Consider the following 26,392-nt stretch of genomic DNA (forward strand, 5'->3'; position numbering starts at 1 on the left):
TAATCAAAGTGGCAAGGCTCAAAGGAAATGGGGTGTTATTTGATCTGTTGATCAGGCTTGTCCACTAGTTTGGTTTAGTTTAAAATATTTTTAAAACTCTTGAATGGGTTTGCCACAGAACTATGAAGACATGCATAGGGTCCACAGACAACGTAGCTTAAAGAATTAGCTGAACTTTGTACGTTTTTGAAAACCTAGTTTTATGATTAAAATGTCTACCTCAGTTGTGCTTTAGTAGTGTCAATTATCAAATGTTAGCATAGCATGCTAATACCCCTAATTGAAACTATGGTTATACTCTGTTATTGATATGGACAGCTGGAGACCCAATAGTCAACTTGGCGTTTTTGCTTTACTTCTTTGATGTCTGGTTGACATCCAGCACTTGGCGTGCAATGCGTCGTTGGTGAGCTGTGAAGTAAAATTTTCCACAATCAGTCTGCGTGGTCCCAAAAAACAGGGAGACACACAAACGTATGCTCTCACTGCCTAATGATGAAGTTTACATCACTTGAACTCGAGCCGACTGTAGCTGACCTGCGGCATGACATGGAAATATAATCAAGCCTTAAGATAGTGATTATCCTAAACAGCAGACGTGCAAAACAGTTTTTATGTGACTATAATGTTGGCAATTCACGACTTCTCTCAAAGCACTGTGATGGACTGTTTTTTTTGTTTTTTGTTTTTCTCTATTTATAACTTATGTTTAGCAGGCTGCATTGTAAAATGACTTTAAATATACTGTACTTACAGATGTATCTCAGACTGCACATCAATCTTATTTTAATAATGTTTCATCAGCATTTTTAGAAAACATTTACAACCAGATTTCATGGGTTTCGTCTAATTAGTGAGTTACTATAATTGGCACTAGTTTATGTTAACACCAGATGTATCGGGGTCATTTATCTGCCCATTAATCTACCAATTTATCTAATCACCATCTAGCCATACTGCCAGCTACCTCCCGTCTTTTCTTTATGACTGATGACTTCTGCACAGCACCAACAAATCATAATGAGCCCATCTGACAACCTTTATGGTGCATTTTAGCCTGAAAGCAAAGGCACAATGGGAAGTCTCAATGGAAAAGCGAGTTCACCACCAATTACTTCCTTTATTGTTTAGGAGAGAAAATCTTGATGGTAGAAGAAATGAAGGAGAGGAAAAGTAGAGTCAAAGATCTTGTGAATGTTTAATGCACAATGCTGTGGTAACCACATCCTCACCATTGTTCAGTGGGATTGTCTGTGTGCATGCATTGTAGCATGTGGGGTCTGATATTCTGCTACCTGCTGCTTCTAAAAGGCTTTCCCGATCATTCCTTTGTTCCTTGTTTTGTTTTTCTCTCTCTCTCTGGTTCCTTCCTTGCTTGCTGTTTTAGTGTAGCGTCCTCAGAGAGAGGTTGATATATGACATCTGTTTGATGAAAATTGGACTGCGAACATCCCATGTGGCAGATGGAAACGCATCTCCAGTATTTCTCGATGCGTTGTGCATCTGGGTTGAAAAATGAGACTTTAGAGAGGGGAAAGAAGAGGTTTTCTAAAATGACTCCCTCAACCATCGACAATCCCAGACAGAGTAAGAAAGAGAGGATGGAGAAGGTCAGGGAAATATGAAAACGGCAAATGAGGCAGAATTCATTGAGGAAAAGCAGGAAAAGTAAGGCTATAAAACAGAGGAAAACCAACACCAGGCCTTGTTAAACAGGCCGTTACCATGAAGCTTATTGTCCTGTCTCCATCTGCGTTTAAGACTATCTTAAGACCGTCTTTACTTTGAATGCATTTCCTGTCTAAATGTACATCCACTCATAAAGTACAGGAATTAGGCACTTTAACAGCTTTATGTTAAATCCATTAATGAGGAGGGATTTCCTTTGTCACAGTGAAGTTGTTGACCCTTTTTTCTCAGTCTTCTTACTAAGTGTCAGAATAGAGGATGTTCACTGATGGGACCAGTAGCTTAGCTTCCTCACACAGATGCTGATATGACACATGGCTGACTGGAGCTGCATCAGCCGAAAACGTGCTTCAGTTACTGCTTGGGGAATTTGACATTGTGCTTCTTACCTCCCCCCCTCAAAGGATTTCATTTTATTACAACACATTACATCCTGTTAGTTACAAAAACAGTGTCAGCTCTAAAACAATTTTTCTTGCACTAGAGCGAAATGATGAATTCAACAAGCAAGAAACACGAGAAGTCACACGATCATGCAAGCTGAAGTGATTAGCATCTTATTTTATTATTTGTGATCTATAACTCAATACAGTGGAGATATTAAAATAGCCTGAGCAATAGCATGACTGTCTTGATGGGCTTTATTATAATCCAAGCAAGAGGTTTTTTGAGATAATTCAGCATTGAAGTGTTGTTCACGTGAAACATATTCATTCCTAAAAGGAAAAAAAATGGAAATGTGACACACACTTGCATTTAGAAAAGCTTCAAATTAATCTTTGTTCTGACAAATGGCTTGGAGGCAGACTTTAAGTGGGAATGTTGAGGTTTTTGTCTGCTTTGCTACAATTAGGGAGTGATCGACCATTTGCCGCTGCTGTCTTATTTTCCATTTCATTTCCCTGTCTTAAACCCCCACCTTGCAGCACTCATCCTTAAACTGTGACTACATTATGCATGGACCAGAAAGTGTATCATAGTAGATATGAAATATGCATGAGCTTTTGTGCAATGATGCCCCTCCCCATCCCTTGATTTATCCCCCAAAAGGAAGGAATCATTTTGTGTTGTCTGATTCATTTAGGGGCTAGGATCACTGAATTCTTGTGGGGAGGGGGTGAGAGGTGTCTGGTTATTTGTGGTATTTTCTTCAAATGGCGATAGAAATGAAAAGAATGATGGTGGTGATAGGGACAGAGACAGGAGTACGGGATGAAAGCGCAGAAAGAAAATGGATATGGACTTAAAGGTCAGACTTGAGGCTGAAAGAAGGAACAAGGAAACGGACGAGTGAAGTAGGATAGAGAGACAAAAGCAAGTGTGACACATCAACGGAAGATCAACAGAAGGAGTCTTCTGGGGACTGTCAATAGAAGCGATATCAACTGATTGATTGTGTCAGTGTGTCACACGGAGCTGATCTCTAGAGACTGTGTGTGTGTGTGTGTGTGTGTGTGTGTGTGTGTGTGTGTGTGTGTGTGTGTACGTCCTTGTGCGTGGCGGGGCTCAGGGCCTCAGCTGTTGTCAGAGCAGAGGGCCACGCGCCTCTTTTGGAAGCACTCCAGAAGTCCCATATTGTGAAGCCACAGTCCCCACAAAGGGAGCGCCTCCATCTTGTGGAAATGTTTTTGCTCCTCCACCCTGTTCTCAATTTCTGATTGCATTTGTTTGGGTGCAGGAGAGACAGAGCATGGAGATGGCTTTTTAATGATACTGGAGCGCAAGGCACATGTTGTGTGTATGGTGAGAGGTTTAACTTTGCAGTGTTATGCTTGGATCTGGTTATTGAGAGGTTTCCACCCAATATTTTACCCCTCTGAGGTCTAAAGTGAGAGAGGGCTCATTTTTAGGATTTGCATGGCATGCGGCTTTCGGCCACAGTTGTGGCTGTGGTGATAAACAAAGGCATCATCTCTCCCACACAGAACCACAGCTGTGCAGATGAACACGCTGTGCACAGATGACACAAGCACAACTGTCTTGTAGAGAATCTGTTTTAAAATTTGTGGTTCGGTTGAAAGTTTGGTGCCTACATCACTCTGACATTATCCAGTAAGTGGTGACTACTTGCGTGTGCATCACCATGACAAATGGAAACACAAACACACAATGATTATACAGCATACATCCTTAATGACTTTAAAAAGAAGAATTGGGTGCACAAGCTTAAATTTATTTTGGCCTTTCTCTGATCCACACATGGTAAAAAGTATACATACAGTCTTAAGTATATACAGAGACTTGCTCTTTTAATATGTTGTTCTATAAGGTTCTTTAATATGAACCATGAGGCCTATTAACTTATTGTTAGTGATCATGATTGACTACAGCTGGTAGTTTCTTTTTGCAGCATTAAAATGAGAGCACTCATTGTTTTGATCAGTCTGATCGTCACTGTGTTCCTCTGACTTTCCTTTTGCTCTAAAAAGAAGAATTTTAGGTTCGTATGCTGTAAAGTTCTCTTCGATCCATTTCTAAACAATTACATATTCCAAGATCATAAAACAATGATACACGAGTACAAGTTATTTCGATGTTTCTCCCAATTTCTGGAAGAAGACTCAAGCTGTCACCCTCAGATGAGAGAAAACTGTTTTAATATATTCAGAAAAAAACAGGAGCCACCAGGACTCACGTCATCCATGAAGTGCTGGAACACCAGCGTGGTTGTCCACAATGAAGTGAGTTTTACATCGCTATGGACTAGGGTATTGTATGGGGTGTTGGCCAAGGCAGAAGCCCCTACTTAAAAATTGACGTCTTAAAGCTTGACTAAAATTTGCAGCTTCCCACATAGACGAGCAAATTGCCTTTAGAAAAAAGCTTTATGGTCGGACAATGATAAGATTGCGCTAGCAACAGTGACAAGAGGTATGTTTAGAGGAGTAAGGCTTTCTAACCTAAGAATAGTGTATGGACTGTCAAGCATGGTGGTGGTAGCATCATGCTGCGGCTGTTCTGCCCCAGAGCTGGGGCTGGGGTTGTTTTGCTGGATGGAATAATGAAGGAGGACTACCTACAAATTCTCCAACTGGATGTTCCTACAGGAGAGTGGTCCCACATACACAAAACTGGTTTTGGAATTGATAAAGCAGGCTTAAGCTTTTGGAATGCTTTTCTAAATTTTCAATCTCAACCGTATTAAAAATTTATGGGCTCAGTTCAAAGGAAACTAACCAGTTTAGATGAACTCCAGAATAATGCCAAAAACTTGTTGATGACTACCAAAAGCATCCAGTCACCTCTAGTGCACCTTGCTAAAGGACATTTAACAAAATTGTTCCTGAACATCCCAATATATACATATACATACCCTTCCATATGTGTATATGTCCTTAAGTGTATTTTTGTGGATTAGAACTATGTATTAATACATTAAATATGTATCTTGCTTAATCATTCCGCCCTGAAAAAAGAACCAAAGACATTCTTAAAAGTCTAAAATTACTTTGACATTTATGTTCATGATGACTGTAAACTTTTGTATGTAAAATCTGTAGTTATGGTAAGTTTAAAGGAAATTTTTCACAGTTAGTTTAATTTCCTCAGGACCTCCCTGAAACAGGATCAAATTCTGCTAGAAGCATAGCATGCATCCTGAGAGTTACACATCTTTAAATTAAAGTCATTTCTCTGCTCATCACTGCAGTGGTGCTTTTGCTTTGGATTGTCCAAAATTTTCAGTTACAGAGCAGTTTCCTTGTGTGCTGGAAAATGTGCTGTACCAGAGGAATGACCCCCAGAAGCGAAAAGAACTCGTATTTTAAGAGCGTAGCTCAACTGGCATTTAGCTACATCACTTCCTTCATTTCCCTTTAAATGAGGGAAATAACTGGGAAACGTTCTTTTGCATCCTGATACATTTCTTAAATTGCTATATAAACCAATTAAAATTTGAATGTGTTTTAATAAATCTCTTTAACTTCTGAAAATTATTTCATCCAGTTCAGTGTAGCTAGCCTTTGCCACTGCACTGACAGCTGATTTTTGCTTTTTGGGGTAATGTGCTGTTTCCTGTTAGTTTGGCTGACAGCTCTATCAAATACTACGAACATGCTATTACCTTGTGTGTACCCGGCTACAAATTGACTGATTGACTGAATAGTTAATATTCAGTCAACTAACTGAGGAGACTACAGAATTCCATTTTACTGAATTTGCTGTGAATAAATATCTGTGCGTCCACTATTCCCAAGAGATTTCTGATATCCATTGATGGAATAAGATGAACAAATTAAAAGATGAAAAGAAAGAGAAGAAGACACGGAGGAAACGAGGCCCCCTGTGAACTTAATGCCTTGATGTCCTTGAGCTCATTCCCATAAGAATGTGTTTCAGAGTGCATGTGCGTCGTAAGCAGGAATTTTCATGGGCTTTACTTGTGCAAGTAAAACAGCTGGATGTTGTGAAATCCAAGCATCAGTCTAAGTAGCAGGCTCTCAAGAGCTCAGCAAGGACATTGTCAATTCCTAGAAGACTGTTTGCACGAGGTGATGGCTGCTGACTTATTATCGCAGAATAAGACAGCATCTCTCGCCGGTGCTTCTCTCTTTCCTTTCTCACTCCCTTCCTTCCCTTTTATTTCCTCGCTTTTCCATTCCTCTCTCCTCCTCATGTTCCCAGTCCACGTGAAGCACAAACAGATCGGAAACAGCTGTGAAAATTATTCTGTCTAATAAGGGCCAATCTTGGCTTCTCGGTTAGCCTCAGAGTTAAAGAATGGGGGGGGGGAAAGCACCCTGCCTCGAAAATCCCCTCAAAGTTTGCGGTGATGCTTTGACTTTGCTCCCTGTATTTGTGTGTGTGTGCGTGTGTGTCTTTCTTTCTCTGCAGGGTTACCCATATGCAATGGATACCAAACATTCTGCCAAAAGGCTGACTGCCAGGCCAGAAAGAAGAAAAGAAAGGGTGCTAACTCCTCTTTCTCATCCCCCTCTCTCCCTCTCTCTCCATTTCACTCTCTTGACTGCTCTCCCAGCAGCACAGTCCATTTATTTTCTTCTCTCCTCATCACTCAAGTTTGTATTCTCCTTAAAACAAAGGCACGGCTATTTCGGTCATTATCATCTTCTCTCTCTGTACGGGCCCACTCCATCTTTTCCATCCATATAGTTTTTGCCTAATTGTCAGTTAGTGGTCTTTGGTCTCACCACTCCCCTCATCACCAGGCACACTGTGTGAGAGGAAGAAGCAGTCGAGCTAAAGAGCAGAATGAGCTGACAACTAGACATCATGAGATGAGTTCACTGCTGAGCTGTGTGGACATACCAGGTCACAAGGCAAATTCCAGGGCTTTTTGTGGCTGCACGCGATAAGCGTGGCCTTGAAAAGTGTCTGGATCACAGCTCACACTCTCTAAGGCTTCACTCGTTGAAACGTGAAACTTTGTATCAGGAAATCGTCTTGCACCTGAGCATTTCGCGAGATGGCTGAGATTCTGTTCTCGTTGTTCACAGTCATTTTAATGCTGATCAATCTGATTTTAGCATGAAAACTACTTGACTGTTGAAATGGGTACACTGCATTAAACTAGTGGAGTGGGTGCAGCTTTTTGGAGTTTCCAAGGATTTTGCATTATTAACTCAAAATGTGTCTATGTCTGTAAACGTCTGTGCTAACAGCAGCTCCAAGAGCTACTTGGAATCAAATGATCAAATTAAGGAGATGAGGTCAAAAGAGAAACTCGCATTGGTGGTCCTCCCTATAAATAACGTTTTTAGTGTCTTCTCAGATTTAAATGATTTGGCAAGTAAATGAAAGCAGTGTTTCATGAAATTCCTAAATAAGGCATGTTATTTAAAATATTGATATAATAAAATGGCTCTATTCTATAGAATGATTCAGATTTATTGTAAAGGAATAATCTAAAGTGTCCACTTACTTTTCCAGTCTGATTACTCTGTTTTGCAGACACTGTTTGATCAGTCAGATTGTATGTTTTCCTATCATTGCAAGCTAGATGAAGGGGTCTTGATCAAACTGATTCAGAAAGCTGAGCGTGTCAACTGATTGTATTGTACTTTCTTTTAGTTTTACTTTTTTTCTTCCTCTGCATTTGTTCGGAGCAGCGTTCAAGTTTTCAGAGAAATTTGTTTCTAGATTCTACAATTAGGGCTCAAGAAAACAGCATGTTACATCTACATAGGTTCTCAGTGGGTACTCCAGCTTCCTCCCATACTCCAAAGATATGGTTAGGATTTAGGTTAGTTAATGACTCTAAATTCTCTCTTTTAACCCGGCAGCACATTGGTAACATGTCCAGGGCCTGTCAACCCATGGCAGCTGGGATAGGCGATGGATGGATAGATGGAGTCTGCAATTACTTTGTTCTATTAGCAGATGTGCCTTGCCCATTTATCTTGTGTGCAAGGCATGTGTCTGTATCTTAGACATCAAAAAATAAAAGAAAAAAAGTCTCATTTACAGCACCGTAGAATTACTGTATATACTATACATCCTTACGTAAGATTAAGAATCAGTTGTTTTTGGATTTTTGTTTTGTTTTATTTCCTTGTAAAACTAATATTTCCATATTTATTTATTTATTTTTTACTTTCTGATATCCTCCTTTTTAAAAAAATATGTTGTATAGATGAGAACTGTTTCATATATAGATCGTTTTAAATTGATAAAACAAAAAATCTTTTATAGCAATAACTTACTGTGTATTGAGAGAACGCTGGAATATGAATAACTGCAAATCACACACATAATTGATCTGTACATAATGAGCGTTTAGTACAGCTCTCTGCTACAATGCTGCAGGCTTGCTTCTTAAAACAATCAACTTTTATTTTGCAGTGTTTTTGGCCACCTCAGCTTTGCTCTCTTCATGTCTCTGGCCCTCATTTCCTTGTCTCTGTGGGACTGTGGGGTTGATTGATAACTTCATTTGTTCCTCAAGGGAAGAGGGGGATGAGTCGATGACTTATCCTCACTGTGTGTAGATGGAGGGAAGAGGAGATTTTTTTCTCTACATTTTTCTGGACTCACCTCAGGCTCTCTTCACCCACAGCTTCTTTTCAACCATGACAAATGGTCTAATTTTTTAAAAGCATTAGGTCGGTCGTTAGGAAAGTGAGGTGTGAGGGCTTTCTTTTGTCTCAGCAGAGCTCTTGCAGTGTAGTCAGGGGATGCCCTTTTCCTGCTTGTTGCTGCTATTTTCTTCTGCACAAATGGGACCAATTGTGCCTGGCACAGCAGGCGGATTCTCAGAATATTTTGAGCATGATGGGAGGCTTTTGCACCAGATTTGAGTGATGTGGACTGCAGCAGATCAGTTTCCATAGTAGCCAGAAAGAAAACATAAGATGTGGTGATTTGTTGCCTAGAACTGCTTTAATCTATGCAGATGTTGCCAGAAATTGTGTGTTTTTAAAGCTGGTGACTGTAATCTTGTTATCATAATTGTTCCTGTATGACCGTCTTTTTTGGGGGGGCTGTCATGTTTAATCCGTGTTTCTGTCTGTGTTTGATGTGTAAATGTAAGGAGAAAACCTGTGCATGTACTCAGGACACAGAACAAGTCTTTGTTGTCAGGTGCGGACAGGAGCCTCCTCTCTTGGCTGCGGTCCTGCTTGTTCTCCTGAAATCCCTCTAGATTTACAGCTGTGAATCTAGCAGTTCCACACTCCTGAGAACAGTAGGTGCACAGTGTGAGCGCCACTGAAGAAGTGATGACATCCTGCCCACATCACAGTTGCTGAGTGTGCCAGAAACCTCAAGCTCACACCGGTGCAGAGAGATCCTGCTTTCCTGTGCTCACTCTCACTGCACCGTTTCTCTTCCTGTATTTATTTGACATATGACTGGCAGGGAGGAATGGGGGTTACCTCCCTTAAGAGTCAGCCATTTTGGGCTTTGGTTGGTTTAGGAATCGGCATCCCGAGACCCATTACAAGGACGCAGTCAGCTCGGGCTGATTTAAGTTATCCGTTGCTCACTGAATGAACATTAGTGCAACTTTGACAGCAGAGGGCTTTTTTTGAAAGTGCTCTAGCAGATGTTTCCATAGACTGCTGCCCCTGTGGATATAGAGGAGGCAGAGCAGACTGATTAACTGCTGAACAGGGACTACTACATTAATACTCTACTTACTATAAACTTAAAGATCAGTCCTTGTACAGCTGCGACCATCTAATTGGCATTAAAATTTAATACAGTTGAACACTGGTGCTCATTCATACTGCATCCTTAAAGTGTAATATCCACATCTTCAGGGTCAAAATATTAAGCTGCTGTGTGGAAAAGACAGAACACACAGGCTTCATACATTCATGTGCTGCCACATAAATTCGGAACATTTTCCAGTTAGCTGGAGTCAAATTTGTCGCCTGTTAGTTCAAGAAGACCAATCTTTCATCGAATTCATACAATAATCCCATAAATAATCCCATAAACCCAATGTTGGCATAAAAAAGCGCTCTTAACTAAAAGAATACTTTAACATTTGTCACTGTTATTGGCCAAAAAATTTTCCAACATAAAAATGAGGTAAAAGGGAAATCTGACAGTTGTATACTTTAGTTTAAACTGTGTATAATTTGTTAACGCCGGTGCTGTAGAGGTACTGGGAGGTGTGGTACGATGCATTGAAACAGAGCTCAGCTAGACATTTCTACGTGTTCCAGTCTAAGCCAACTTTCTCCTGTCGTTACTAAATATTTACCGTAATCGTGCAGTCATACCTTCCAGTGACAGGGGGGGGGGGAAGTCTGGTGATTGCAGAGAATTTTTTTTGTCTTTTGTCTGAGACAGATTGCAAGAAGTTGCGGTGACTCCTTTTGATCACAAGTCGATTTGTACAGCTTGTCTGGTGGGATACAATCTATCTCAGAGCAGTTGGGGTCCTACTCAGACTGTCTGCAATCACGCCAAACAGATTGGCGAACATTTGCAAATAACTGTCACTACTTTGCAAATGCAGACAGATCACCAGCAGGTTGCAATCAGTCTGAGTCGGTCTGCACCGATGAGTGCAACTTGTCTATGACACATCTCTTTGCAGCAGGGGACTCAAGTGTGAAAGTGACACTGTTGAGTTACTGGTCAATCTAAGTTCCTGCCCTCACCTGTGAACACAAGCTCCGGGTGGTGACAGAGTGAGATTGCAAGCAGTGGAAATGAGTTTCCTCTGAAGGGTGAGGAGCTCGGTCGTTTAGGAGAGGCTCGGAGTAGAGCAGCTACTCTTCCACATGCTAATTTAGCCAACTGATGTTGTTGAGGTATCTGACTAGGATGCCACCTGGGAGCTTCATTGGTGAGGTGTTCCAGTGTTCCAGCCATGAGCAGGCCCTGGGGTAAATCCAGGACATACGGGAGAGATTACACCTCTCAGCTGATTTGGGAGCACATTGGTGTGCCACTGGAGGAGATAGAGAGAGGGAGGTCTGAGCTGCTTAGACTGCTGGGCCTCATGACCCAGACCAAGATAAGCAGCAGATGATGGATGGATGGATGGCTTTTTTTTTTTCAAACCATATGTGGTGAAAAGTCATAGACATTTAGGGATGAAATCAAAACAGCTGCAGAACTACCAATAACATGTTAACTCTTACCCACACGTTGTGTCACTTTGCTCATCCATCAACTCTCAACTGACTTTAATCTTCACTTGTACTTTCTAACTCTCTGAAAAATAACAGAATGTGCATACTCCAACCAGGAATGTTGCTTTTGTTTGCACCAAAGTTTTAGTCTAAAGTTTGAAATCCTGCTTGGTCTTCTGAATCCTCATGCATCAACTCTACATCCCATTATCGCATGATGTCAGCAAAAGAAAACTGCCAGAGCATTTATGGGTTAAGTGTAAGTGGGGAATGAGCTTAGGAAAAACGCTGACTGCTGCTGTCAGGCCGTGGGTGGGGTTAATGTTGTGGACTGTTTGCCCTCTCAGCAACCGGCTTGGTGGTCAGCCCTGATTGCATCCGTCTGTTGAAAAACTCTCGTTCTGTCACTTCCTCTTTTGCTTTACTCACACACATACTGCCCTCACCCTGCTGACCATCTGCAAGCTCATCTCCTCATCACCCCAGCTCAAGGCGATCCTCTCTCTCTCTCTCTCTCCCTCTCTCTCTCTCTCTCTCCCTCCCTCCCTCCCCCACATACTCACTGATCACAGAGCAATGAAAACAGATTTTTTCAATTAAGAAGTGCCGCTGAAAGTGTTTGCTTCAGGCTTCTGCCCTGCTGCGGCTCTCTTTGCCCCCTCCTGAGATTGTCTGTCGGTTAGTGTGTTTCTTCCCCCCTTCCACCTCATTCCCAGCACAGCCAGGGGGGAGGGCAGGAAGCGGTGAGTAACTTTTAAACATTGTCATCCTTTTTCCTTGAGCTGATTTGCGGAGACGAGTTGTCTTTGGCATGGTGTCAAGATTTTTCCCCTGGGTGGTGTAAATTGGGCATTTTTGACATCTCCCCCTTTTTTTTTTTTTTGAATAGCCAACCCCCTTGATGATTGATTAGTTTTCTTAAGGCTTGTCTTAACAATATAGATTTGAAGGAATGTTTTAATTTTTAGGAGTGTGTGCGCATACCACAACTATCTGGCCAGTCCGTGATGTGCTTCTGTAGGTTTACATCTGCACATGTCTGTGCTTCCAAAAGCATGCGTAACGTTAAGTGACTCTGCCAGCAAGTTGGTGTGCATTTGCATCTCTGTGATGTACGTTCTCTTTTTCTTAGCAGTACATTATCACAGAGTAATGACGGCTGAGTTAAAAACGTCACTTCAGTCTTGTCTTTTCCGTTCCCTCGAGTGCTGCTTTGTTGGGCTGCCAGTGAAGCTGTCAGAAGTGGGTTGCTTCATCTTTAAACAAGGGGGAAAAACATGTGTGTCAGGGGAGAAAGAGTAAAAATGGTTAAAGGTGGTGGGATGGATTGAATTAGAGGAATGGAGGAATCAAAAGTGAACGACAGAATGGAGAAGAAGGAAAGGCAGTTGAGAATCAGCACCTTGTCATCTCAGCTGTTGTGATTTAGATTGGCTGACAGCACACAAAGCTCCCAGCATCTCACAGCTGTGCGACATGCCTACCCTGTTTTATTTTTAACCTGGACACCTAAATTAGGCTCCTAGGTCCAAGCAGCATCCACACCATTGTCTCCAAAGCCTGTATGTATGTGTGTGTGGCTCCTTATCTTTAGATATGCATGTGCCAGTGTCTGTGTTTGACTGCGTCAGTAGATGCCTATATATGTCAGTGCTATGATATTCTACCACACAACGCTGAGCGCTCCTCTGGGCTGTGCTCTGACTCAAATCGAGTCAGATGTGACAAGTTTAAGAACAGTTTACATGTGCAAGATCCGGGGTCGGCTCACCAGCCTTTATTGACCGTGTGAGTGTGTCCGTAAATTGCCAAAGTGCATTCCACACAGACGTGCTGCCAGCTCTGTTGATGGCACCTTCGTGTGAGAGGCTGGTAAAAGACTAACATGGAGGGGGGAATGAAGGGGAAGAGAAAGAGGGGCTTGGATAAAAAGCAACTTCCTGTGCTCCAGGGAGCCGACAGTATCTTCACCTGGCCTGTGAGCAACGGTCCACAGAGACTAGACCTATTTAAAAAATATTGAGCAAAATCATATCATCAGGAGAATTAAAATGGATTTATTGACAGTTCCTCTCCTGTCATCCTATTACCACTTGTTTCCGGACCTCAAGACAAAAACATCCCTCACTACAAGGTTTCTCTGCAGTGGAAGAGTAGAATCTGCTTAACTCACTAAACTGGAAGGAAGACTAATGTAAGGGGTCAGGGATGATCGGAGGGGCATGCAAAACAGGGGGATAAATGGATTAAATTCTGAAAGCAGATCTTTAGATGCTCCTCAGGCGGTGAGTGTGGCAATTGATTTGATGAGTGAGCGGTCCCCACACCCACATCCCCCATCCTTCCTCCTGCTGCCGGTCCTGCTGCCTGCATTTGTGCACCATGAACCAATCAATATCAGGGAGTTGGCTCGCAGTGGTGTATCAACTTAGAGTTACATTGATCTTACTTGCATTGATCTAACTCCTAATTATGTTTTATAGTCTGAATACGTAAACACATCTATACACTCTAAATGTAATAGCACTAGAGAAAACATCATTTTTACTAATCACAACATCAAATTTATAAATGATGGAATTTTGGTTGCATTATTTTGAAGGCCCACCTTTTTAACACTTTGGATTTTAGCTGTGAAATTTCACCTCCCACATCATTCCTCACATGTCCGTCTTCTCCTGGCGATGTAGCACCGTCACAGCCGTGAAACGAGATGCATGTTAATAAATAAGATCAAGAATCCGCAGCCATGTTTGTGTGGTCAAAATAACAATGATACTGTGTAGCAGGTATAATTTTTGCCATGTTCAGTACATGGAAAGTGTAGCTGTCATAGTTCATCCTCCAACACATCACAAAATCCTGTAGGATTCGTCCTCTAGGCGCTGTGAATATCTGTGCTGTTCTAACTAGTAGCTGTGTGACTTTGTGGCAGGTGAAAGATCAAAATTCTGAAATGCTGATGTCAATACATGAAGAGTGAGGCTGCCAGAACTCATATTTTTCATCTTCTTCTTCTTCTCCATGACTCTTTTTGCACAAACATTCACTATAATTTGTGCAAAAATGAAATGATAAACATTCCCATCCTGCTGCCAGCGCAGCAAAAATGTGCTTTTACTTGTCAGGCTCTATGCGCCTCAAACAGCTGGACGAAGAATATAATTTAATAGCAGATGAAAAGGCACGAGATACAAGGCGACTTTGTACCTAGAAGAAACAGAGTTTCCTCATGTGCAGTACTTTATCTCCGTCCAGTACTGGACTACATCAGACACATAGGAGACATAGCCAGATGCTCGCTCTCAGTTTGGCTAAATTAGAGCCAGTATGATGGTAGTTGAATGAAACGGCAGAGAAATTGGGTAACTGGGTCATGTCACATTTACCACTCCTTGCAGGGGGATGAAGGGAAGAGAGTAAATGGGGTCATTTTAATTTAAAAATTATATCTGCAGTAGCCTAATTAAACAACTGATTGCAATTAGAATTCTCTGTGTACTTAGACTTTTTATCACACTGGCCTGGTCTTGGATGTGTTTGAATATGCACACGCATGTGTGTACACAAAGCTCTGGAGACAAAGAGTGCGTCCTGAACAGGCTTGCTGCCACTATGCTCTGCCAAGCTCAGCCACTGATAAGGTTGACCACAGGGAGATGTCTGCACTCAGGACCCGTCAATCAAAACACAAGAGTCTGCCTCCACCCCTACTTCACAAGAGTGCGATAGGAGAGATTAGGGGGAGGAGTGTTGTGAGTGAGAGAGATGGACAGGCAAGGAGACAGATATAGAGTCTCACGGGCATAAATGGATAGAGGTAGTCAACTAAGGGAGAAGGGGGAAAAACACGACACAATCCATGAAACTGTAAAAGATTAGTAAAGTGAGCAGACAGTGATAGTGTGTGTGTGCCTGTATTCTCTGTGTAGTGGATCTATACAAGGATTGTGACCCGCTTGTCATGTGGCAGCCAAACCACCTATCTTTAATAATGCTCCATACTTTCACCCACTGTTTTTTTTTTTGTAAAAAAAAAAAATGTACGCCTAAAGCCTTGATTAGGTTACAGAGAATAAGTCAGTTACCATAAAAATCTCATGGAAATCAAGTCATTGTCATGCTGAGACCTGGATGGAACAATAGAGCTTTGTTGAAGGCTCGCGGCAGAAGACATTTTTGGTAAACACAGCCCAGACTAAAAAATGTGGTCTTATAGCAGCAGTGTTTTGCAGCATAAGAGGTTGCTGTGAGGTGCAAGATAACTTGAGTGAGGAATGGAGACACATAGCATACTCTAGTTGAACTTTATCTCTCAGAAAATTTCTGCTGACAAGGGAGGAAATTTGTTTTTGCTTATTTTTGGAGATCTTTGCGTCACACTTTATTAATTTCTGTCCTCAATAAGACACAGAAAGGGAGAAATATGTTAACACTTGACTCTCTTTATCCGTTTTTGCCTCCTTCCTTTGCTCTCCTATGTAGACTCGTCAGTGATCAAAGATGCTCCAGATGTTTGTTTTTTACACATCATCGTTCACCATCTCTTGGCATGGTTTGAAAGTGGCTGAGGACCTCTTCCAGTTCTGTTGAGTGTTCATTAAAAGAGAAGTGATGGATTGGGCTTTTGTGGGATGTGCATTAGCTTTAGATCTCCTGCAGGATTTAATAGGGGAAAGTGACACATACACAGCCCAGTTGCAGTAGTAAGGGCAAACTCGTTTGATTTTTGACTCTTGTTGACGCTCTGTATTCTTATCATATAAGGAATAAAGTGCCCTGTCACAACACAACAAACTACAACACACCACCTCTGTCTCTGGAAGTAGTTTCATGGTGGAAAATTTGGCAGTGGAAATTCTTTGTTTTTGATCCATCTGCTCCATGTGCCACACTAAACAGAGCTATTTCTGGTTTCACAGCAGGCTGAGGAAGTGCTGGCTCTCTTACAGTTCATTAAAGTTTTGATGGAGAATAATAATGAACTGAATCACAGCTCCTTATTACAGCTGTGTTCATAGCAGTTTTTCTGTTTTTCCCAGTGCATTCAGTTTCACTATTTACTGTAAGCAATTCCCACCTGGGAAGTTTGAGGACGGCTTCTCCATATTGACCTCAACCAGCAGGCTCATGATGATGTATTACGTTTCTACTGTCATATGTCTTCTGTTTGGGTCACCCTTACCTAGTCCCAAACATGGGGTGTACTCTGAAACTCATGGCCACTGGTAGGCAAAAACAAATATGCCTATATGAAATTGAGAGTTGAATAAAAAGCATTTCTGCCCAATTCCAAATATAATGAAGGCACTGGGTTGGCTAAAGACCTTAGATTTTTGTCATGTCAAAGATTTTTCTTTTTACACCATATGTCTAAGTTGTTAGAAAATCATTAGCTTTGTTAGCAAGCTAACAAATAGGCCTATATGTTAGCAAGCTAACAAAGCTACACTAGCTTGCTTACTTTAGTTAGTTCATCAGCTCATTAGCTGTAGAAAAGCTTTAGCTTAACATATATGTTAGGGGTATAACAATTCACCAGTACCACATTTCATTTCACATGTGATATTGTAAATGTTTCTACTGGGTTCGGTCCTAATTTCAGAATGAAAATGTAATTTAATCTTATACAGCAGCAACTTGTCAATCACAAGTTAGCCCCATGCTAAAGCATACCCTGTTTTGTCCTTATCTTTGATGCTAAAGCTGGACTACAATTAAAAAAATGAACATCATGGTGTATTCAGAGACTTCAAACCAATGACTGAGACCATAAACTCCTCAGGAAAATGTTTATTGAAGTCACCGATCGAGAGAGCCAAGAGTCTTGTCATAGATTTTTGTCCAACCAGACTTCTCTTTTGCATTGTTTGGAGTTGCTCCATTTGAGCGAATGCAGGTTTAAGCCATTTACACACTGCGTTTACTTTTCAGACCCAGAAGCTATGTACATCTTTTTATAGACAGGATGTTATATGGTCAGGATCCCACAGTTTTTCCATTCCTCCTGCTGATACCTCATGTCTTATTGCACTGTTATCCACTTGGCCTATAAAAGGCTCAGTTTTACACTTTATAAAATCTTACTCCTGGATTCTTTACCCTGTTGGTAATCCATCTTACTGAACTGCAGCTTTTGGACAGTTATCAGGGTTTTTTATGTTTTCTATTTATTTTATTTTTTTGTTGGCAGACAGAACTGACAAGGAAGCACTTTCACGCTATGCAAAGTCAATGGAGAGTCATGAATTGTTTTCCCCTCTGGTGTGGGCAGCACTTATATGTGCTCTGTCTCTTTATAGAGTGGAAAACACTGTTGAGGAGTCTACTGTAGGCTATATAAGTGTCAGTATGATCAGTGTCATAGGTGGCAAAAGTGAGTTGGGTAAGGGTACATCTGTTAATCTTTCAACAAAGCGTCATTATTTTGGCTATTTGGTTCAAAATGATTTTTTGGTGTGATATGCCTCATTAAAATACATCTTCATGACTCAAAGTCAACTAAAAGATGATTAACAGTGAAATCACATGTTAAAACGCAGTGGAACGATTTACAGTCATAATGTGAGCATGTAAGTTGGCATTGCTGGTTAGCTGCTGTGTTGCCTGGGAACTTTTCTCCCGTCTCTATGGCAACATGCACAGAAATCAGAGTTTTCTCCAGTCTCCTTTTATCCTTGTCTATTTTAATGCCAAGTTGCCATAAATACAGGACTTAGAGGAGCACTTCTGGTAATACACCCAGTTTGTGGGCCAACAAATGCTTTAATTAGGCTGAATGCCAACCATATGGGATAGCAGGTAGGCGCCCCACTCTTATAGTCTAAACACACCCACACACAAAAAATGCAATGTATACTCACATTATTGGGGTTAGGAAAAGTTGTGTGAGAGCCAATCAGTAGATTCTGGTAGATTCTGTGCTGTATGTGTATTTTTATCTTTTTTTTGGGGGGGGGGTTGAAAAAACTTTAAAGCCTAACTGCTGCCTACACTGACCAGTAGCTTAACTCTTTGGATACTATGGCTGTTTGCTTCGTTTCTACAACCCGAATAGGGAGATTGATACCTGAATAGGGAGATTGATACCTGAATAGGGAGATTGATACCTATGGCATTCTTGTTTCACTGAGCTCCATAGTCTATTGGCCCTCAGCACTCGCTAGAGAGACTGGAACCTCTCTCTCTCTTTTCCAAATTTAATAATATAAAATAAAATTTGCCGACAACCACGTCTGAGCCTTCCTAGTTTGTGCATACCTTGTTTATTAAATCAGTGTATAAAGGTAAATGTATGAATACTAGTGCAGGGCAGAAAAATATCTAGTAGCTGGATGACAAATTGTAGCTAATCAATCTGTTCAGCAGTTCTGTGCAGAATCACTGTGACTGTAATGACATGATTGGGAGGTTTCTTTACTCAATTATTTGTCCCCAGTTCAATTTTAAAGCACTTAAATTTAGCGTTAGCCAAAAAGGGTAGGAACCTAAGGTTGAATAGTTAGCAAAATGATAGACTTGCTGTCGTGCATGTGTTTTGCATGCATAAAATGGACTGGCCTATAATCAGACACGTGTGAGGCTAACCAGCCAGTCGCTGGTCTTGGCCAAAAATGTTGGAAATCGGCTGATTCCAGTCCCTGGCTGATTGATCGGTGCATCTCTAGTTTTAGGGCTGCTCATTAATCATAATTTTGCCAGTTGTCAGAACTAGATTCAGATGTTATCTACAACAATTAATATACTCGCGAACTTTGTAAACTTTTTCACATGTAGATAACTGAAGCACATCTAAATACTTTATTTGTGATTGTAGTAACTTACTGTATTGTAACCCTGTTGGCTTTCATTACACAGTGGCTGTCAGTATAAGAGTCCGTCAATTCCCACAACACTGGATCTACGTCACATACAGGTTACTTACAAGTCCACATTCTTTAGCAGGAAAGGCTCGACCGGTAACACTCACTCAACCTCAGATTTGAGCTTCTCTCATCAGTTAACCACAAGCAGAGCACATGTTGCTCCATGGATAAGTGAAGGCTTGATTTGAAGAGTCACAGCCAAATTAAAAATCTGACTGTTGCTTCAGAGTGCTGACTTTTAGAGTCTTATTGTGTTTGTTTGCGTAGGTTTCCTAACAATTGATTGATGGGTTTGATCAGTATTGGTGAAAAAAAAAAGTGTAATTGATGGAGCTTAAGTATAATGACCACGTCATTTTCATCGTTTTGCATTTCCGTGGTAACATAACAACAACCTGTCAACCTTATATAGCAGTGGCACAGAAACGTCCTGCTGTCTGGATTGTAGACCACATTCATATGTGCTGCTAGGAGTCTTTTTGTTTATTTCTTATTTAATTTATTTTTGAGAGCCACAGTTGTTTGATTCCCTGTGCTTTCAGTCCATATAGTAAGCAAGGCTAATAGGCTCCCAATGCTCTGTGCTTGAGGCACATATCATTGCATCAATCTTCTTCCTTCTTCTCTTGGAAAAAAAGAAGCAAATTGTGTTTTTTTTTTTGCAAAGCGCCAGACTGTTTACTTATACACACAGCATTATACATCAGTGGTTCTCCAGATATTTCTACTGTCAAACTGTGATCACTGAGAGAAGGTGAAAATGTAGTAGCTTCTACACTTGGCTAATTCAGCAAACAACAACGCAGAGTCGTTATAGGAGGAGGAGTAAGAAGAATGAAAAATGACCTGAGTTGAGGGGGAAAAGGAGACAAATCCAGAAAGGCAGTTAATGAATGCATGGGAGGAAGGTTTAAGACAGAGGGACACAGAGGATTAGAGAGAGTTAATTAAAAACTTGTAAGAGGGTATTGAGTGAAGGTTAAACAAAGGTAAGTAAAGCGAGAGAGGGGAAACACTGGAGCGAAGCAACAATAAGAGAAAGTAGTGCCAGGCCAGGGGAAAGAAGGAGGAGAAGCACAGAGGGAGTGTGTGCTAAGAGAGGGAGGTGAGGTGAAAGATGTATAGGAGATGCTGAGCGAGGGACCTGTACAGCTGCAAGTAGAGAGGTGAGGTTAGAGGGAGGCAGGAGGAGAAGGAGGAGGAGAAGGAGGGGAACTGAGAGCATTGCCAAGCTGTCCCAGGGGTGATGAATGAGGCCATAATGAAGTATCTGTGCTCCTCTGCCTCTGCTGCTGGCTGGAGAATACCGCAGCCTTGGCACGGCCAAGGGGCCCGCTCAATCATGCCAGGAGAACGAACACACACACACACACACACACACACACACACACACACACACACACAGAGCTAAGTGCAAAGTACATGCACATATACACACTGAAATGTATGACAGATGATCTCTCCACCCGTAATGTCTCCATCACAGACATTTTTACCTCCGCTCCGTTTCTGTCTCTCCACCCAGATCCAAGGAGGCAGGAGTGTGGTTTTTGTAAAACAACCCATTGTTCGGTATGACAGGAAGGTAATGCACAAGGCACTGCGGTTCTCCACAGAAACACATGCACACAGTGAGCAATTGAAGTCAAGAAGATTGGTAAATTCCTCCTCTGCAGTAAACAAGTCCTGCTGTCCTGCGGTTACCAGTGCTGTCACCAGTACACAATGATATGTCAGTCTGCTATTTAGTCATTGTCTTCTCTGCATACTGAAGATGCATTGTTTGTGCAGCATTGACAAACGGTCTGTGCCACTTGTACACGTGTCTACACGCAAAAGGTTGAGCAGACTTCTACAATGGGCATCAGTGGGGGGAAGCTGCCTCGTGACAAAGAGTGATTGAAACCACTGCACAGTTTTATTGTTTGTGTGTTAAAACTGACCAGAACAGTCAAGGCAGCACAATCCAAAAAACAGCAGAGCTTGACTTATTCTCTGAAGTGCAGGCATCACCTCATGTCCCTTTCTATTTATTGTTGTGTTGCCTGGCAGTGATGTAACAAATGAAAGCATGACCAGAAATAAAACAGATTGTTGATTTTTTTTTTTTAATGATATTCAGGGTGCTTTGACTTGCAGTGTGTTTCACCTGCAAAGATCGAGATGTAGGCTAATATCAACAAAGCTCTGGTGACCTTTTCTACCAGCATCTGCATGTGGTTACCTGTCTTCTTGATTGTGCAACGCCCCTATTTAGAGGTAGGCAGTTGAAACCACTCATTCACCCGTCAAATGGCAGAAGTCACCTGGCATTCTTTGTCATGTAAAGGAATTTTTCCCTCCCAAAAATAAAATTTTTATAGTGGATGTGTGCACTATTTGCATTCTTACTTGTTTATGGATCCAAGCACTATGAATTTTTCCCTGCAGTGTAAAATGGATTTCTGCTCCTCCTCTACTGTCAGCGTTCCAGAGGGGAAGCTTTGAATTAGGAGGAAACAGCACTGGATGTACAGTATAGCCTGAACTTTGCTGACAAACTATTTTTTTTTCTTTTTTCTTTTTTTCACTGATCTTTCCCAGAAGACCAGAAATGGGAGAGAGAGAGAAGGAGAGCTGTAAGGGAAAGTAGGACAGGGACGATGGGATGGATCTCTCATACTCTCTCTTTCCTTTGTCCGTGGCTGTCCACAGCATCTCTTCTCTGTGCCCATGCTCACATTTTAAAATAAACTTTCCAGTGCAAATGAGAATCCCGCCCCACAGTCTTGATGTTGCACATGTATAGTTATAGTCTTCTATCTGGTGCTGTGCAGGTAGGATAGACTTTTTTCTGCCAAGCTGCTTTTGGCTATTGCCTTATTCACAAGGGGTCACCACAGTGGGTAGTTTTGCATGCCTTCCTGATGCAGGCTCCCAAAGTGATTTGTGTCTCCTCCTGAGGTTGAACCGGAGATATTTCTTTTTCTTGTTATGCAAATGTGTAAATCGCTATACTTTTGCATGCTAGCTCTAGCTAAAAACAATTTACAGTACCAGGGACATCGGGGTGAACCAAAAGAGGAAAGTTGTGGTTTGTAAAACGTTGAGGGGATTTAAGATTTAAGAATTCTAGATGCATCATTGTAAGTGACTGCATTCAGATTGCACATAGGTCTGGTATCACACTGGTATTGCAGTTAACAAAAAAACATATTTGTTATAATTTCTTTAGGGCGAGCCCCTTGGTTGTGACTTTAAGTAAGGCAGTAGAGTTTACAGTAGCTCTGTTTGTCCACACACTGCAGCTCAGCTGGTTTGTACTCCACTGTGGCCAGTTTATCTACAGGGGCTTTCCTCCTGCTTATTATAACAAAAACTGTAAGTTAACCATGTGCTCTCACACACACACACACACACACACACACACACACACACACACACACACACACACACACACACACACACACACACACACACGCACGGATCCTAAAACTCAATGGCTCGTGTGTGTGTGTGTGTGTTCCCTCACGCTTTCATTCTTTCAGTTATATAGATAAACACACACAGTTAGAACTGGAGCGTGTCCTGGCTTATCATGTTCAGGGTGGTGGAGGTCACTGGAGTGCTGTGTGTGTGTGTATTTTGGCTCAGTTTCATACAGACATGTAGCCTGTAGATTGGTCTTGTTCCAAACAAGTCATCCTTCCAGTGAACCAGCCCACATACAGTACTCCGTAACATGTTTCTCAGTCACTGAGTTGCTCTTTTCTCTGCTTCATATCTTATCTTTGGGGCATTGTGCTTTACTTCTGTTAGCCTTGCCTTCTTTCTTAATATCTTTTATGAAATTTAGCCACTAATGGTTTAGACATGAATTCCTAACAATCTGTGATCCATGTCTCCACTGCTGTGTTTTGCCTAATCTTTACAGAGAGGAATGCCGCATTGAAAACAGACATTCACCCAGGCATAGCGTGGACTGCTGAGTTGTCACAATGAACTGCTAAGGTTTTTGCCACGTCTCTTATTCAGTAAGAGTTTGTATGTAGACTTGTGTTTGATTTGTGAAGGAGAAGAATGGAGTGAGAGATAAACATCAGCTGTGATCAAATACAAAGGAATGCGGAGCGGAGGAATGGGCCGAAAAGCAGGGAATGATATAGTTTAGCTCATGGAAGATGAGGAAACCAAAAGATGCATGCGTGGGTGCAACTATTGAAAGATGTGCATTTTTTTTTTGTGAAAAAACTTTTTAATTGATTTACTGCCTCTGCAACAGCATGTGTGACTCGAAATTGTTTTAACGCCATTGTAGCCCAACCCTTACTTATCGAATGCTCCATTTATGGTTATGGAGAGACACGGGAAGAACAGCTGTGTGTTTTGGCCTGCTATAGGATTTAGGCAGCAGGTCAGTGTTGTTTAACAGTTTAGCCTAACAGGTTAATGCAACATTATCATAGACTTTCTTTCCTTTTTGGTTTCTATAACCTGACAGGAATTCCCCGTCTGGCTCCCATATGGCAAATTCTCAGTAATCAGTTGAAACCTGCTTGATAATCAGTGAATGCTACTGAAACGGTGGTTCTAGAGGAAAGACTGTTCCCAAAAGTGTGTGGGTGTATGTAACCAGGCCAGAGACGGGCCTTATCACCAGCCCTCCACTCCTGGCCAGACCTTAATTAGCACATAACTGCTTAGCGCAGATCTGGCTGAGCCCAGGGAAGTTACACGCACCCCCAATCACAATCAAGCAATAAACATGTGAATGCATATTCTGTACGAAAACCCAATGAGTGTGTGTGTGTGTGTCGGTTGTGGTTTATAGATTGTGTAAATGAATCTGTGTGTGAAATCTTTATGTTAGTTTTGCAAAAACTGTCTCAGTGTTTAAACTGAACTAGCTCACACTCACATTTCCAAACCCAACATTCTGAAGTTCATAGTCCCAAAAGTGAATTCATTTCAGGGTTTTCTAAAGGTTTCTTTGTTGGTTTAACAGTGTTTTCTTTTTTTTTTAAGCTATTCTTTCCCAGTAGAATCTCCTCCCACTCTCCCTTGCAGACTATTGATGCAATCAAAAAGGGATTACTTTTAAAAGAAAATAAGGAGTATTAAGTGTTTTTAACTGCCCCATAAAACCGAACAGTAAAATTCAGTTCTCTAGGAATTTTTCACTCAATAGATTGACCAAAAGCTTCAGCTCAATATGACACCTCAGATTCTCGTAATGTGTGTGTGTTGTTGTTGTTGTTGTTTTTTTCAGATCCAACAGGTACAATTTGCACTAAAAATGTTCCTGAATTAATCTGAATTAGCTCTCTATTAGAGCAGGGCGATATGACCAAAAATATTTATCACGATATACATTTGAAAATTTGCGATAACGATATAACTGACGATATAATTAACACTAGACAAAATACTTTACAACTCCACAACTTTATTAGTGCAAAAAAACAAACATCAATGTATTTTCACGTAAACAAGCAGCTTTTTTAAATGCATTAAAGTTATATAAAAAATTAACAGTGCAAATGCAAATTCCTTGCTGACAGTTTAACCAAAAGGCATTTCCAGTGGAAATTGGCCGACATATCCTCAGCATAACCATGTATAATATCCACAAAACTTAAAAAGAGGTTATACACACACAATACGGTAATATTGTGTTGAAGCACAGTACGTATCACTCCGCGAGGCTCCTGCCTACGATAGCCGTAATACTCCAACAATCCATCAAGCGGTGCGGCTTCGTAGCTTAGCAAAGTCGTACTAAAACATTTGACAGATTTTCGAGCGCCGTGTACATAAAATAGTTTCGAGGTCAGTAAACACAACCAGAATTCACACATAAGGCACACGGGATTATAAGGGGCACTGTCGATTTTCAGAAAAATCAAAGGATTGATTTTAAGTGTGCCGTATTTTCCAAACAACGCGGTAATAACGACGGCCCGCCAGCATTCGCTACCAAAACTAGTGCTTTGTTGTGTATCTGACGGATGAAAGCCAAACCAGTTCCACACCACTGAAGTTGCAGCATTTTTACAAACCAGTTCTGGTTCATCCGTTTCCTTCGACGATCCACTTTCGCTCTTCTCATTCTGCATCGCCGCCATGTGCTTATGTAAACAAAGGCACTGCGCATGCGCGTTTTACCCATATTCTATCGTGATATTTCATTTTCTTATCGTTGCCCATCATTACACCGGTATTGCCGTGAACGGTATGATATAGCCCAGCCCTACTCTCTATTCATTCATAAAAATCCCGCTAATGGTCACGTAGGCTGGCTTCAGCAGTATCGCTTGTCTAAACCGCTCCTAGCACCAACCATGCCAACAAAGCATGCCATGACATCAGTCGACTCTCGTGAGAGCAAAGTCGGCTCACGTTACGTTCTTTAGTTGCGTACACCATTCATCCATTTCACCGTTCATTGAAAACATGGTTAAGCTAAATGAACGCTCTCTTTTCAGCAAGTTCATGCACAGCACTGTTTATAATGGCACTTCCACAGTATACGTGAATCACCTCCCTCTGGACTGGCAGCCTGGTCTATCACTAACCTATAACTCACACAGTTAGGTTGTGAGACAATTATTACGTCTCGGATGGCAGATTTCACTCTCTGGAAAACCCAGACCACCCCTGAATGTTCCCACAGTCTCCTGCAAGTCCCTGACCGCAGATAAGACACCCCCAGCCCCCCCAGTACTTTGAAAGACTGTTATCTTAATGCACCCACTACTGTGTAATGAAAGCAGCTGATTTTTAAAATAAAGTTCAAAGTGTTACTTCTCTTTCTGTTTCCTCTTCCTGTTTCTGTATGCAGTTTCACACACTGGCAAAGTTTTATAGCTGTTCCTCTATTACTTACACACAAACACCCTCACGTGCAGGCGACAGTCATGGTCTTTAACCCCCATCCTCCTGCCAGAAGTCAAAAATGGCCCCCCCTTTGCTTCGAATCTGTGCTAGTCGCTGGAAAGCTTTTAGTTTCGTCTCCTCTAGTGACCAGCCCTCTGCCCATCTATCCAGCCAACCAGGAGTTGCTGCTGGAAGTTTTAATGGTCTTTCTGCCTCTCGTAAATCGGCACATGAAGTCAGGAGATTTGGGGGCTGGGTGGGTCCTTTTGATCTTGGACAATGACCTCTAACTTGGTGGTTTCTGACATCCCCCTTCCTCTATATGTCTACACACCAGACTTCAACAACATCATACTACAGCAGAAAGAGACATTTCCTGGATGATGTGCTTTGAGCTGGCCTTTTTTCCTTTTCGTTTTTTTAAAGACTGTTGAT

At 41.5% G+C, this 26,392-nt stretch overlaps 1 protein-coding gene and 1 long non-coding RNA gene across 2 annotated transcripts in view; both read left to right on the forward strand.

Annotated features, from left to right (window-relative positions):
* The window catches only part of prickle2b (prickle homolog 2b), an 85,753-nt gene that overhangs the window by 26,090 nt on the left and 33,271 nt on the right, over nt 1–26,392 (forward strand). The window lies entirely within an intron of this gene.
* Nucleotides 17,942–21,845, forward strand: LOC146573901 (uncharacterized). Its single transcript, XR_014892559.1, has 3 exons — nt 17,942–18,038; nt 20,628–20,687; nt 21,225–21,845. It is a non-coding gene; the product is annotated as an uncharacterized LOC146573901 (long non-coding RNA).

Source organism: Mchenga conophoros, linkage group LG5, assembly GCF_057382185.1.
Source record: "Mchenga conophoros isolate Kocher_MC1m ecotype Shallow Benthic linkage group LG5, M_conophoros_male_GT1.1, whole genome shotgun sequence".
In the NCBI taxonomy this organism is placed as follows: Eukaryota; Metazoa; Chordata; class Actinopteri; order Cichliformes; family Cichlidae; genus Mchenga; species Mchenga conophoros.